Genomic DNA, 12,500 nt, shown 5'->3' with positions numbered 1-12,500 from the left:
AAGAATGAGAGTGACTGGAACCAAGACGGAAAGAAGGAGTCACAAAAGGGGAGTTGTGCAGATATTGTACGCAGGTAATCAGGCAGGCAGGCAAGCAAGGCAGCGATGGAGGCAGCCACTGCCAAAGACAGACAGAAACACAGACAAGCGAGACAGTCGGAGTTTTAGGATAAACACCCGAGCTCTCAGTGTCGCCCAGGAAGAAATTATTTTCTTTGATGTCAAGCCATGTGACCTCGCAGCAGTCTGAGGAATTGAAGCACCGTCCAAACAAACGTCGACACTGCTAACACCCTCAAGGTCGGAGTGTGTGTTTCAGTCAAAACTTTTAGTGCGTGCACACAGATGCGTGTGCGCATGCTTGGAAGATGGGGAAGGACATGTACCACAAACTTGTGTGTATTTTCACAGCTATCCTCTTTTTCGTTGTACTCTTAATAAAGAAAAATATTTGGAAAATGCACATTTGCCTTCACAGAAATCAAAACCTGTTTACTTAATGTGTATTCTTAATTGCGTGTAGTTATCCTGTTAGCTGCTATATATTTTGAAAATGTCAGTTTCTGAATTATCAGTTTCTTTTTTTTAGCCAAAATCTGCAGATTATAGCGCTAAATTTGTATCTGTGCATTAAATATGCCAGCCAGCTAGCTCACAATTACTAGCACAACACACCCAAATTGCCGACTGAAGCGTCCGTGGTCACACTGTATTGTGGCATTGTGGGTAATGCAGGTGCCAGATTTTGACAAGGAAGAACAGTAAATGAAATAATAAAAAATAAAAAAAAAATTAAAAGATTTTTGTAGTTTTTTTTATTTTATTTTTTTTATGCAGTGTTGAATCGGTGCATTTGTTTTTCTAAACATGAGATTAAGCTTTAATTAAGGCTGTTACAACTAATGCACACTGAAATTATAAATACAGTAATAATAATACAATTTCCCTGTGTTATTTTATATGTCCCACATCTGACAAACATATGTTTGTATGTATGTGTTATCTTGTTATATGTATTTCAGATAATGTGGAAACGATTCTATGAAAAGCATTAGTGTACTGATATTTTTTGCACACAATCTCCTCTGTACTGGCATCTCGTGGCAGTGGAGGATTGGAAGTAATTAGTTTGTTTTCATGTCGCGCCTTATTTTGGACTACTACAAGCTTTTGCACTGAACTGCTTACAGTACAAAGGATCACTTATTATCTTAAATAAGCAAGTTCTAAACATTGAGTAAAATCCTTGAGATGCTTTTGTCAAAACTCCACTTTTGTGTGTTTACCACTCACTTCTGTCACTGCAGTACACAGGCCAGTGTGCTTTCTGTTTTGGCTCTTCACAGCTGAAGGACTCCAGAAACAACACTGCTACACTTTGAATACAATCCTCTCGCTGCTGGTAAACAGTGGTGTCCTGTTGCAGCAGTTTATTTAGGAGTCTGTTCTAGCCCAAACAGGGATTATGACAAAGCCCACTGCTCCCTCTTTTAGACCACTAAGTACTTTCTGTTGCTGCTGCTGAAGGCTAGTACTGTATACTGCTGAAGTATATGAACAGCTGTTTGTGTGTATGAGAGAGAGAAAGATTAAAAAAAAAAAAAAAAAAAAGACACAAAATGAAACGAAAACGGGTGGCAGTGAGAACAACTGTGCTCCCGCACAGCGACAAGTGAGTGGCACTTGAGCTCTGTGTGATAAAGTTTGACTTAAGCCTCTGAGTGGAACCCTAAAACTACTTACTGCATGCCTGAAACTTAGTAAAAACTTGATATGGCATGCATAACAAGAAAGGTTTAAAGAGGTAAAACATTACCAAACGTTTACCGTTTATTTTCTGGCAGTGTTCACTGCACTGCCACAGTTGAAAGAAAAATATAAGTATGGTGCCCCCTTGGGGACAAACAACATGTATCCCCAGGAACTGCTGTGGATCCACAAAGTGCAGATTAATAGTTTGGGATGTTTTGATTTAATACAGGTCATTTTTAGACCTCAGTGTTAAATATGACTTGCTGAAGTTACAAATAATTATTCACCATTAGCAGGCACACAAGTGCCACCATTAGCTTCAGCCACAGCCTTCGATGGGAACTCACCTATTCTATGATGTCTCTCCAGAGGAATAATGGCAAGTGCAGTATTTATAAATTGAAAAGAATACTTGTGCACAGTCTGGTTGGTACAACAAATGCACAACAGAGTGAGATGTAATGGAAAAGCACAGGGAAGTTTTTGTTTTTTTCATTTACGAGTTCATGACCTCACCAAAAGTTACTTCCCCCTTCATTTACGCCCATACACTTGCTCTGCTTTCTGCACTCTGCAGTGTGTAACTTTGGGTTGAGCCTCATCATGTTGAAAGATGCTGTTTCCAGCACACCTGTGTGTGTGTGTGTGTGTGTGTGTGTGTGTGTGTGTGTGTGTGTGTGTGTGTGTGTGTGTGTGTGTGTGTGTGTGTGTGTGTGTGTGTGTGTGTGTGTGTGTGTGTGTGAATGCGGGTTCACGTGTGCATTTCCTTCACAGTATAGGTGCGTTGGTGAGCGTATCGGGGTGTATGTGTGCATGTGAAAATACCTTCTCACGTTACAGCAGTAATGGTCGTGCTGAAACATGTGTTTCACACTGAGAGGTCCCAGGCTGCTGTGTAATACAGACACCACACAGCAGTGTTTCCTCCACAACTGACTCTTCAGAGGATGAATCACCTTCATTAAAGAGTAGCTGATATAACAACAAAATGAATTTTAGCAAACTGGTTCGATATATTATTACACTATAAATGTGCCTTAAAATAATGATAATAGTGATAATATTCTGGTCAATATTTGAATTTTAATAAAAAAAAACTATTCTTGCGGTGATAAAAGAATTCATTTTGTATTCATTTTCGAATTTAAAATAGGGGCGGACATTTTATCCATAACACTTCAATATTCACTGGGAACTATTGCAAAATGACAATGTGCTTGAGGGTGAGAGTATAGTACTACTGACAATGTAGCCAACAAAGGAGCCTTTAAAGCTCCATTTAGATAGTTGATGTCAAGGCAAATACACGGCAATTTATGAAGGATATTGTGTCACTGTCTTTATGTTTATCTTTGCAAGTTTGGATTTCAGAGAAACACGCAACGTGAGACCGTCTCTATTCACTGCCTTCCTCCACCTTCAGGGGAATTCTGTAGCTGCACACTGTGGACTATTTTAATTAGCATGGTTGACTCCAAATTCAGGTAGTTTAAATAAAGTAGAGATGATGTTGATGTTTAAATTTTTTTATTTTTTCTTAATTTTTTTTTGACAAGGGCCTGAAGCACCACCATTATAATAATGGACAAAAAAATATCCAACTCTCTTGTGGTCCCCTACTTTTTGTTTGGTGTATACAAGCGTATTACCTTGTGGACACAAGCTCACTTGCTTCATTGATAGATTATGGAGTTACTTTATTGTTACTAAAATGAAATTTGATTCATGTCATCAACTTTACATGACATTTCAAGCTATCCAAATAAGTATAAACAATAACTGCAAGTCATGTTTCTCTTACCCACACACCTTGATGTCATCCATCACCACTGGGTTCCACAGATATTTGTCAATTTATCTTTGCTCCTCCATCAATGGAGTAGCAAGTGAGATAATTGAAAAAAAAAAAAAAAAGTTGTGGGTGGCAATAGGGGCTCATATGTAGGGCTCTTTATTGTTACTTAAGTAACATTTAATTATATTTGCTATTTGATGATTTCAACAATCTAAATATCTATCTGCAGGAATACACTGTATGGAGAAACAGCATTTGATTGACTGGTGAGTGATTAAATGTTTGATTTTGCTCTTACCTGCAGATGAGAGATGATGTCAGCCGGAGATCACTCTCAAAGGTGGGGCTGGTCACACAGTTCTACAATCTCTGCGTGCACAAACACAAGAAAGTACAGTAAGAAAATACCTCTCTTTAATAAAACTAATTTCAGAGTATGGTTAATGTAAAAGACAGTAGATTTATGATAAAATAATTCTACACACATCCAGCTGTCGCCTAAAGGTAGACTTCATGCTTTCATTAATTTAACACACCTGTAATATTTTAACCTCACAAAAAGTAAAAAAAAACAAACAAACATGATGGTACCCAGGAGCATCAAATGTAACAGGTTTCCTCAAATGCAACAGTCAAAAAGTTGACCATTGCATTTCACACACCTCATGTTTGTCTCTCTTTTATTTAAAGTTAAATGAAATATAAATGAAGTCATACAAAACAAATCCATATCCAGTATTTTTGTGGCATTTTATTTTCTGTGATATAGACACAAAGGCTGTATGCCAATATTTTAATAGATCCAGTGATTGAAGGCTCGGGGCGTACAGTTTCCCACCTTTAGAGTTGGAAAATTAAACTCAAATAAAAATTCCTTATATAAACGTGACACTCTGGGCGGGTCTATTTCTTCATCTCTAAGAAAACACAGCCTCCAAAAAACTGTAACTCACACTGGATTCATTTCACACAGCGGTCCTTTTTATTGCCAGTCTATAAACCACTCCAGCCTTATGTATGTGTGAGCGTGTAGCTAGAGAGTATGCGTCTGTCTCTCTGTTTTGTGTGTCTGTCTGTAGCCTTCTCTGCAAATGTTATCCCCCACAGTCAGAACCACCACTTGACAAAGAGGTCAATTCACATTAGGTGTTAAAAAGGCCAAATTGTCCATAAATCAAAGCTTCTACAAGCTCGAATACATCTCTGAAGCCACAACCAGTGGAAAAAGAAATTAAAAGTGGTACTAAACTTACTGGTGCCATAGTTAATGACAAAGAAACACAGGTAATAGCTGCGAGTCAAAAAACAAAACAAAAAAAAAAAAAAACTGAATAATGCTCCTTTTAGCTCACCCTCAGCTCCAGTAAAATTCAACCCTATACATCCAAAGCTCGCCATGGTTTAAAAGCCACGAGCCTTCTCCAGATTCAAATAAAATGAATGAGAAACTTCATGAAATAAAAAAAAAAAAAGGTCACACCGACTTAGAAAGATACAATTATATTTGTTTGCATTGCTGAGAAATTTAAGATAATTAATGAGTAATGATCACACCTATCAAGAATATGAAAACATAATCTAGGTGTTGGCTTGACTTCAAGAAGAAATGAAGATTTATGGTTAGATTTATTACTCATCTCTTTGGCACCGTCTCAGTGGAGAAAATTAAATCACACCATGACAATTTTTGCAGTGACGAATGATTAAAGAGGAAAACCCTGCCACACATTTTAGCATTAGTATCAAAAACCTGGTCCAGTGTGCATTAACCATGGGGTACACATCTTGGCTTAGCTGAAAGCCAACAGTTATTTGACTAACTGAGGGATATAGCTTCAGCGTACGTCTGATCTGAGGTATGTGCAAAGCAGAAAATGCCACTGTGGGTGTCAGTTTACAGTTCAGCCTTCAGGTATCAAAAGCAGGCGTGTCGCGGCGAGGGCCAGGCTGTGTGCCAGACAGTTGGTTGTTTCTAAAAAGGATCAGTGAGGCGGATTACTGCCTAAATCCCTTCTTTCACTGAGTTCCGACAAACTGTCATTTCACTCTCCGCTTTACAATAGGCAATGAAAACATTGACAGGTAGGGTGACTGGAGAAAAGCGGCCGCCTGCAGCGGCAACACATTTGAATGTAGACAGACGCAGACACATTTTCTCACATGCAGATTTATTCACAATGGTTCTCTTAATAAGCGCAGCACGCGTTTTATTGCAATACACTTTTGTTATCTATCTCATCTCGATGAGAGAATGATGTGGTTTGGAGAACAGAGGTGAATATGATCCAGCATCAGCACATTTGCATTGGAAGTAATACAAAGCCATAGCTGAGAAAACAAATATAAACACTGTGTGGTTACATCAGGTTTGTACTACATCATAAGCAGCAAAATTCCCACAGAGGTTCAAAATGTATTTGCTCTCGCCAGGCCACAAGACCATAGCACAGTTAAATCTATCTGGAAGTGCAGCTGCTGTTCTACGCAGACTCTTTTGTTGTTTTGGGTTAATCTAATCTAATTGTCTTGCTGAAATAAATTCAATAAGGGTGCGGGAGGACACATGGAACCACATTCACATACACTCGCACTGTCAAGTCAGTGCATTTTACATTCAGTATAGTCATTTCAAGTAAAAAATAGGGTTCCACCACCGTTGGTGCTTGGACCCTTAAATATCACTAAATTCACTAATAAATCCTAAGTCTATCAATATTTGCTGGAATCTATTAGACTATCAATTGAAAATTCGACGAGCCCCTGCTGAAAGAAAGAGAGACCCACTTAAGCCATGAGGGTACGTCGCAAAGTTCCAAGACTTATCCAACTGCGTGCGACTAGGGCGCAGCGCTTTGATGTGCACGGAGCGGACGGTGATGTACATGCAAGCGCATCATGATTGCTTTGTTGTGGGCGAGAAACTTGTGTGTTTTGAGCACGCTTGCGAGCAAGCGCATTGTCAGCTTTGAGAACTCGAGGGCTATCGCGTCACAGTTTAGGCCATTTTCACCGAATATTTGACCTCAGACGCCTCAGAATGTCACAATACAACCCGGTGTTGACGGTCTGACCCTGGTGGATGAATTCCCGGTGCACAACTTGCTCAAATGAAAGAAAAACCCACTTGGTTGCGCGCCTGACCCGTTGTACCCGTTTCGGTTTCGGACAGTGACATTTCGCCCCTCGGAAATGCAAATGTCCCTCAAAACACCTCCGCGGACTCTGCTTCATTGCCGTAGCCTCCCTGAAGCATTTCAAGTCTCTCTGTTGCCAATTTCCAGAGTTTGACACAAAAGAATGTGTGCGCCCTATGTTCATGTTAACAGAGAGATCACAGATGCACTCAAACCACGTCTCACAAAAGCATGTGAATCTCAGGTGCTGATTGATCAAGTGACAAAACCTGAACCACTTACTCACAAAAGTTATAGCTTCTCTGATTTCCACGCACGTCACGACGCTGCATGCCGTTCATGTGCAACAGGAGCACTCTCGGAACTTTTGATTCACCCTTGTAATATTGTGAATAATCACTGTCGAATATTCATGTTGTCCTGAACTCTATCCCAATTTCATACCGTTCTACAAGCTGACATCCCATCCTTCAACATCTGCAGTGCTATCCAGCAAAACACTACTACCACACAAGTGAGGTTTTAGAAAACCATTAAGAGAACACATGATCAAATTCAAGTATAAATAGCCAAATGTCTGAACAGAAGATTTATTCATACTTATGGGTAATGTGGCAATCACTCAGCACGCCTGCCCTTTTACCCTGAGCTCACACATTACTGCTCTGAGGAACTTCTGTTAGCTGATCACGCACACACACACACACACACACACACAGGCTGGAACACACACATGGACCCCACCCAGTGCACACCATCAAATTATTAAAACATACAGCGTACAGTATGTCACCTGACAGTGTGCTCTATGCCCAGTGCCAAAGCCCTCTAATGGGAACCCCTCGCACACTGTATTTACAAAAACCTCAAATCTAAACCAAGACTAAAGGAGAGAGCCAGACTAAAGGAGAGATGGCAGTGAAGCATACCAGACAAAACAAGTCACTTTGAATTAACTGTACCACTTTCACCAAGTGTCTGTTCTGCCTCATTTGTGTTTCTGTTTTTACACTCTCAAACACACATGAATGCTCTACATTTCATAGCTAGCACCTCTGTCATATTTGGAGTGACGCAGCTGGATTAATTTACAGTGAAAACTATCACCTCATTTACAGGCATCAGAAATGAGGACAATACATTCAGAACTAGACATTCATGTGTGTAGAGACAGAAGTGGGAAATGGTCGAAAATAGCGAAGGGAAATAATGAAGCGGAAGAAAAACTTGACGTTTCCAAAATTGGCCTATTCACTGAACAAACTGCATTCATAACGAGCAGCATGAGATGTGTTAACCAGCAAGGAAACTAATCTTGCACACAGACAGGCTTCATTTAACTTGTCAAATTAAAATTGATATGCGCGAACGAACTCACAGTTCAAATCCAAAGGCTTACGCTGAGGGAAACCCAGTGTCAAGGATGTTCATCTTTTTAATTTTATTGCTTAATGAAAAACATTCCCAAGATCCATCTACGAGACAATGGCAATATTAACGCCAGCAGTACTAAACAGGGAGCTTTAATTCTCTTGAGCAAACTCCTGCCAACTCCAATAAGATCCAGCCAACCATATTTTGCATGTACTCTGACCTCAGACGAACTTTCCCCCTTCAAACAAACCTTTTTGATGCGGTGTTTTCAGCACAGATGGCGTATTCAATCCAACATAAAACCTTTTTCCTTTAGAAGTTTTCTCTACCACCTAATGCCCTCATTTACATTTGGGTACAAATCCGATCCGATTTAATATGTTGCTTTTAGTTCTCTATATGTGAAAATATTTTGACTTACTCTTCTACCTGATGACAGTCTCAAGAAGGGCTCGCCTAAATTGCATCCTGCCCGTCAATGCCAAAGCATCTGCAGACCACCCCTGCTGGCTACACCTGCCAGAAAATGTTGACTGTGTTTGCATAAGTTTGATTGACACGCTGGTGACTGACGTGATTTGTTTCCCCTGAAAACACCCCCCGATGTGTGAAGTACAGCATATAGAGTTGTGAACAGGTTAGAGCTGTGTGCCTGTATATGCACGTATACGTGTGAAATGGTCATTGCTGGGTGAATTTTAGTAGGTGTCTCGGATAGAAAACAGCAAATTGAAGGATATGACTCATTACTGCCTCTATAGACCATTCAGTGTGTACTTTTGACTCGGAGACTTAAAACAAGGAACAAATCTATTTACCTGCTGAGTTACCAATGACCTCAATGCTCTGAGGCTGAAATGTGTTGTTTGCAAAATTGACTTGTGTAGTTTAACGGGTTAAATGTGACGCAGCGCGGAAAAGTAGATACTTTTCATCCAGTAGATATTTCCTCGTCTTGTTTGTTACAATTAGATATCATTTTTAGGACAATAAAATGGACTCCCACAAAACAAGTGGTCAATGAAGATTCGTTTTGAATATTAAAAGTTCAAAATGTGTTGTTTTTTTTGTTTGTTTTTTAAAGACATCATTTTACAGGACATTTTCAAATGACTTAAAGCTCAAATGTCAGATGGATATCCGGCAGACCATTAAGTTTGTTTGTGGAATTTACCTTTAAAACATACAGCATAGTAACGTGTGAAAACTTTAGGAACTTTAGATATTTAGATTGTTATCCATGATGCAATACAATGAAATGATGCCTCATCTGATCGGTCAAAGTACGATTTTCAGCAACAAGAAGAACAAAACGTATTACAACAACAGATGGTTTGACACATAAAGGACCTTGACCTCAACACCATTGACTCATTGATTAAATGGAGAGATAAAAACAATCGAGTCAGCCTTAATCTGCAGATCTGTGGCAAATTTGTTCAAGATGCTTGGAACAAGTAAAACGTAAGGAAAATAATTCTCTGCTTTTTCCTTACTGTTGTGACAGGGCGCCTACAATCCTACTAAAAAGATTTATAGAGCTCACTATCGGATTTGTGAAACCGTTACTCTATTTGTGACCAGGCCTCTGACCTAGACCGAGCCTCTTGTTGTCTGGATGGACAAGCAGAGAGATCTCCTTTCCTTAATTTTGAATAAATTATAATGTAGTTTTCACTAATCTGAAATTGGGTTTCAAACATATTTCAGTCTTTCAAAACAGCAGGCGGATCAAAACAAATTAGCTGTTGAATCAGAAGCTAACTTCAGTGTTCTTGGAAAAATTTATAAATTCAGTCATGTTTGTTTTTGAAGGTTAATTCACTTACGTTTCAGAAGTGATTTTATCAGACCCTCAGAAACCACGTACTATCTTCACCAACCGCAGGGTGCATTCAAAAGGCCACAACTCGATGTGGCATTCAGAGCTTTGCATCACAAACGCGTACCCTGCCATTCTGACTTCATCCAGCAAAAGGATTAGAATGAAATATAAATTTTCCAGGACGAGAAAAAAAAAAAAAAAAAAAAAACTTTTCAGGACATTTGACAATTTTTGTAACTTCTTTATATATCCTCTCCAGGATGCACGGAAACACGGTTTATTATTTCAAATCGGTGTCTTGCTAAACGAGCTGTGACGTACTTTCAAAAGAGCAGGCTGATGGATGGACCTGCACGTCTGGAAGATCAAAACAGTTGAAACTTGAGGCGCGCTGTTATCACGTCAATGAATCAAACAACTTTTCTCTTCCAGTCTTCTCTTTTCTTCTTTTGTTCCACAAAAACAATAAACGGAGATACTAAAACACCAAAGCGAAGCCTACCCACCCCAAAAGCACGCGCTTCTTGAGTAAATGTGACAGTAACAATCGTCTTTTGCCTCAAAACAGTGAGAAAGGGAAATGTTTTCCAACATAACAACTTCATTGGAGGAAGTTTAATTTAAACTGTTCAAAAATGATGGTTTTGTTGCAGTGATGGTTTTGATGCACTTTTTAAAGCTACGGTTTTATACGTACACAATAATGTGATGATGGCCGGGGTTACCAGTTGATAGTACAAATAAAAACCAGACGCGCAAGCAGACAGAAAACAACACCGAGAGGTAACGAGAAGGGCACAGTAAGCAGAAACACGCAAAACTAATTCGTACGGGGATGAAAACCAATCTCGAAGGAGAGCCACTTCACCTTGAGAACGCCTTGTAGCAACAAAGAGCGTCCACAGCCTCCAGATTATCCTTAATTTCCTGCCACAGAAGGCCTGGCTATGGCAGCATGGCTCAAACAAGTTTTCATTGCTTAATTACATATATTTGCACAGGGTCAGGAAAAGGTTCGGAACCATCTCTTGCAGGTCACGGTGGCATCGCTGCCAGCTGAGACGTCAGAAGACCGGCAGAACTTATTGTGAAAAAGGATTTAGAGTCTGGTGTGTTTTATGCAGAGCAAATAAGACGCGCAAACTCAGACGCTGACAAATATCCATTGCCGTGTAAACTGTGTAGGTTTAAGTACATTATAATAAAAGGGATGCAATGTTTCCAATAGAGAAGCAGAAAAAGGAAAAAAAGAACAGCTAAGTGCAAACACACAGAACTGTCAAACTTCTTGGAAGTACAATAAAGAGATGGAAATTTCTCAGAAACTCGTCACCGTGTGACTATTACAACACAGACTATTTTAGTCAATCTTTTAAAGCGGTCATTGTTTTACCAGGCTGCATGTCGAATATTCCATTTACATTTTATTTGACGTCCTTCACCTACCTCAGTTAATTTTAGGCTCACCCAACAGAACCTCTTGCACGTGTCTGTGCCAGTCTGAGTTTATTAAGTCTTAAAACAGAATATAAAGTTTGGTCAAACTGACTGTTTTACCTTTTATGAGCTTGTTCCTCATTTCCAAACCATTTTCTGTTAAGATGTCAAACACCATATGTAGCCGAGTCAAGAATGTGGCACCAAAACATCTGCAATTTTAAAGCAATAACATCACTGGTAAAGGAAAATGCCCCCACTACATGAGCCAAGTATAAATAGGAGTTAGTGATCAGGAAAATTAACAGTGAAATCCTCCTTTTACACCAAAGGTCGCTGTTCACATATGAACCACGTCACAGTGTTGTGAATTATTGTTGTTTAATTAGTAACTAGACATATGATTGTTTGAACATATTCATATATTCGAACATATATATATATATAGAGAGAGAGAGAATATATTGATGTTAGAATATATTCTAACATCAATTTGTCATATAGAATTGCTTGGCTGACCATTAATTCATATGCTACCTATTTACCATCTCCCACGTTCTGAGACAACAAAGGACAGCCTGGTTGGGTGGACGTCTTTTCCCCCCTTTTCCCCCTCCAGGTGGCTGCAGGTCTCGTAAATGGCTCCAGACGCAAGGACTCTGTGCGCCATCTGACAATGATTAGGACATAGCCTCGCTGAATACAAGTAGAGCCCACACACTCAATTGCTGCAACACATCTTTATATGCAGCAAACCTAAACATGCCACCCACAAGTTTCTAGATTCAGGCAGGAGATGCCAATCAGACGCGAGGAACAGCTTTCAGTTTCATTACAGTGGTGGGGGGAAAAAAGAAAGGGGACATGCATCAAATAAAACTGGGAAATAGGCTAGAGAACAAATAATCATTTGACAAGTTGCTGAGAAAATTACACATTTTGAAGCTGAAAATCTGTTTTGCCATTTTGACCTACTTGTTTGGGTCCTGACACTGTTAAATATTTGTATTATTACTTTCATGAAGTAAGAAAATACTAAAAATCGATTTTACAAATTGGACAGCTGCCCTTCGGCTTAAGGTGTGTGACATGAATATTGTATAAAACCTTGTAAAGTGACAAAAGGAAAATATAGTATTGACCTTTTTTGGCACGATATCAGCACACGTGGTATATTATACAC

General features: G+C 39.4%; 1 protein-coding gene across 1 annotated transcript in view; it reads right to left on the bottom strand.

The window, feature by feature from the left end:
• bmpr1ba (bone morphogenetic protein receptor, type IBa) overlaps positions 1-12,500 on the bottom strand; it is a 62,723-nt gene that overhangs the window by 40,441 nt on the left and 9,782 nt on the right. The window contains exon 2 of the mRNA XM_069139186.1: positions 3,846-3,916. The gene's annotated coding sequence lies outside the window, so the exon portion shown is untranslated. The remainder of the gene's footprint in view (positions 1-3,845; positions 3,917-12,500) is intronic.

This window comes from Embiotoca jacksoni, unplaced genomic scaffold, assembly GCF_022577435.1.
Source record: "Embiotoca jacksoni isolate LCO1_2020_lvr unplaced genomic scaffold, fEmbJac1.0.p SCAF_8, whole genome shotgun sequence".
In the NCBI taxonomy this organism is placed as follows: Eukaryota; Metazoa; Chordata; class Actinopteri; family Embiotocidae; genus Embiotoca; species Embiotoca jacksoni.
The sequence above is the reverse complement of the archived record's forward strand: the minus strand, read 5'-3'. Positions and strand labels throughout refer to the sequence as shown.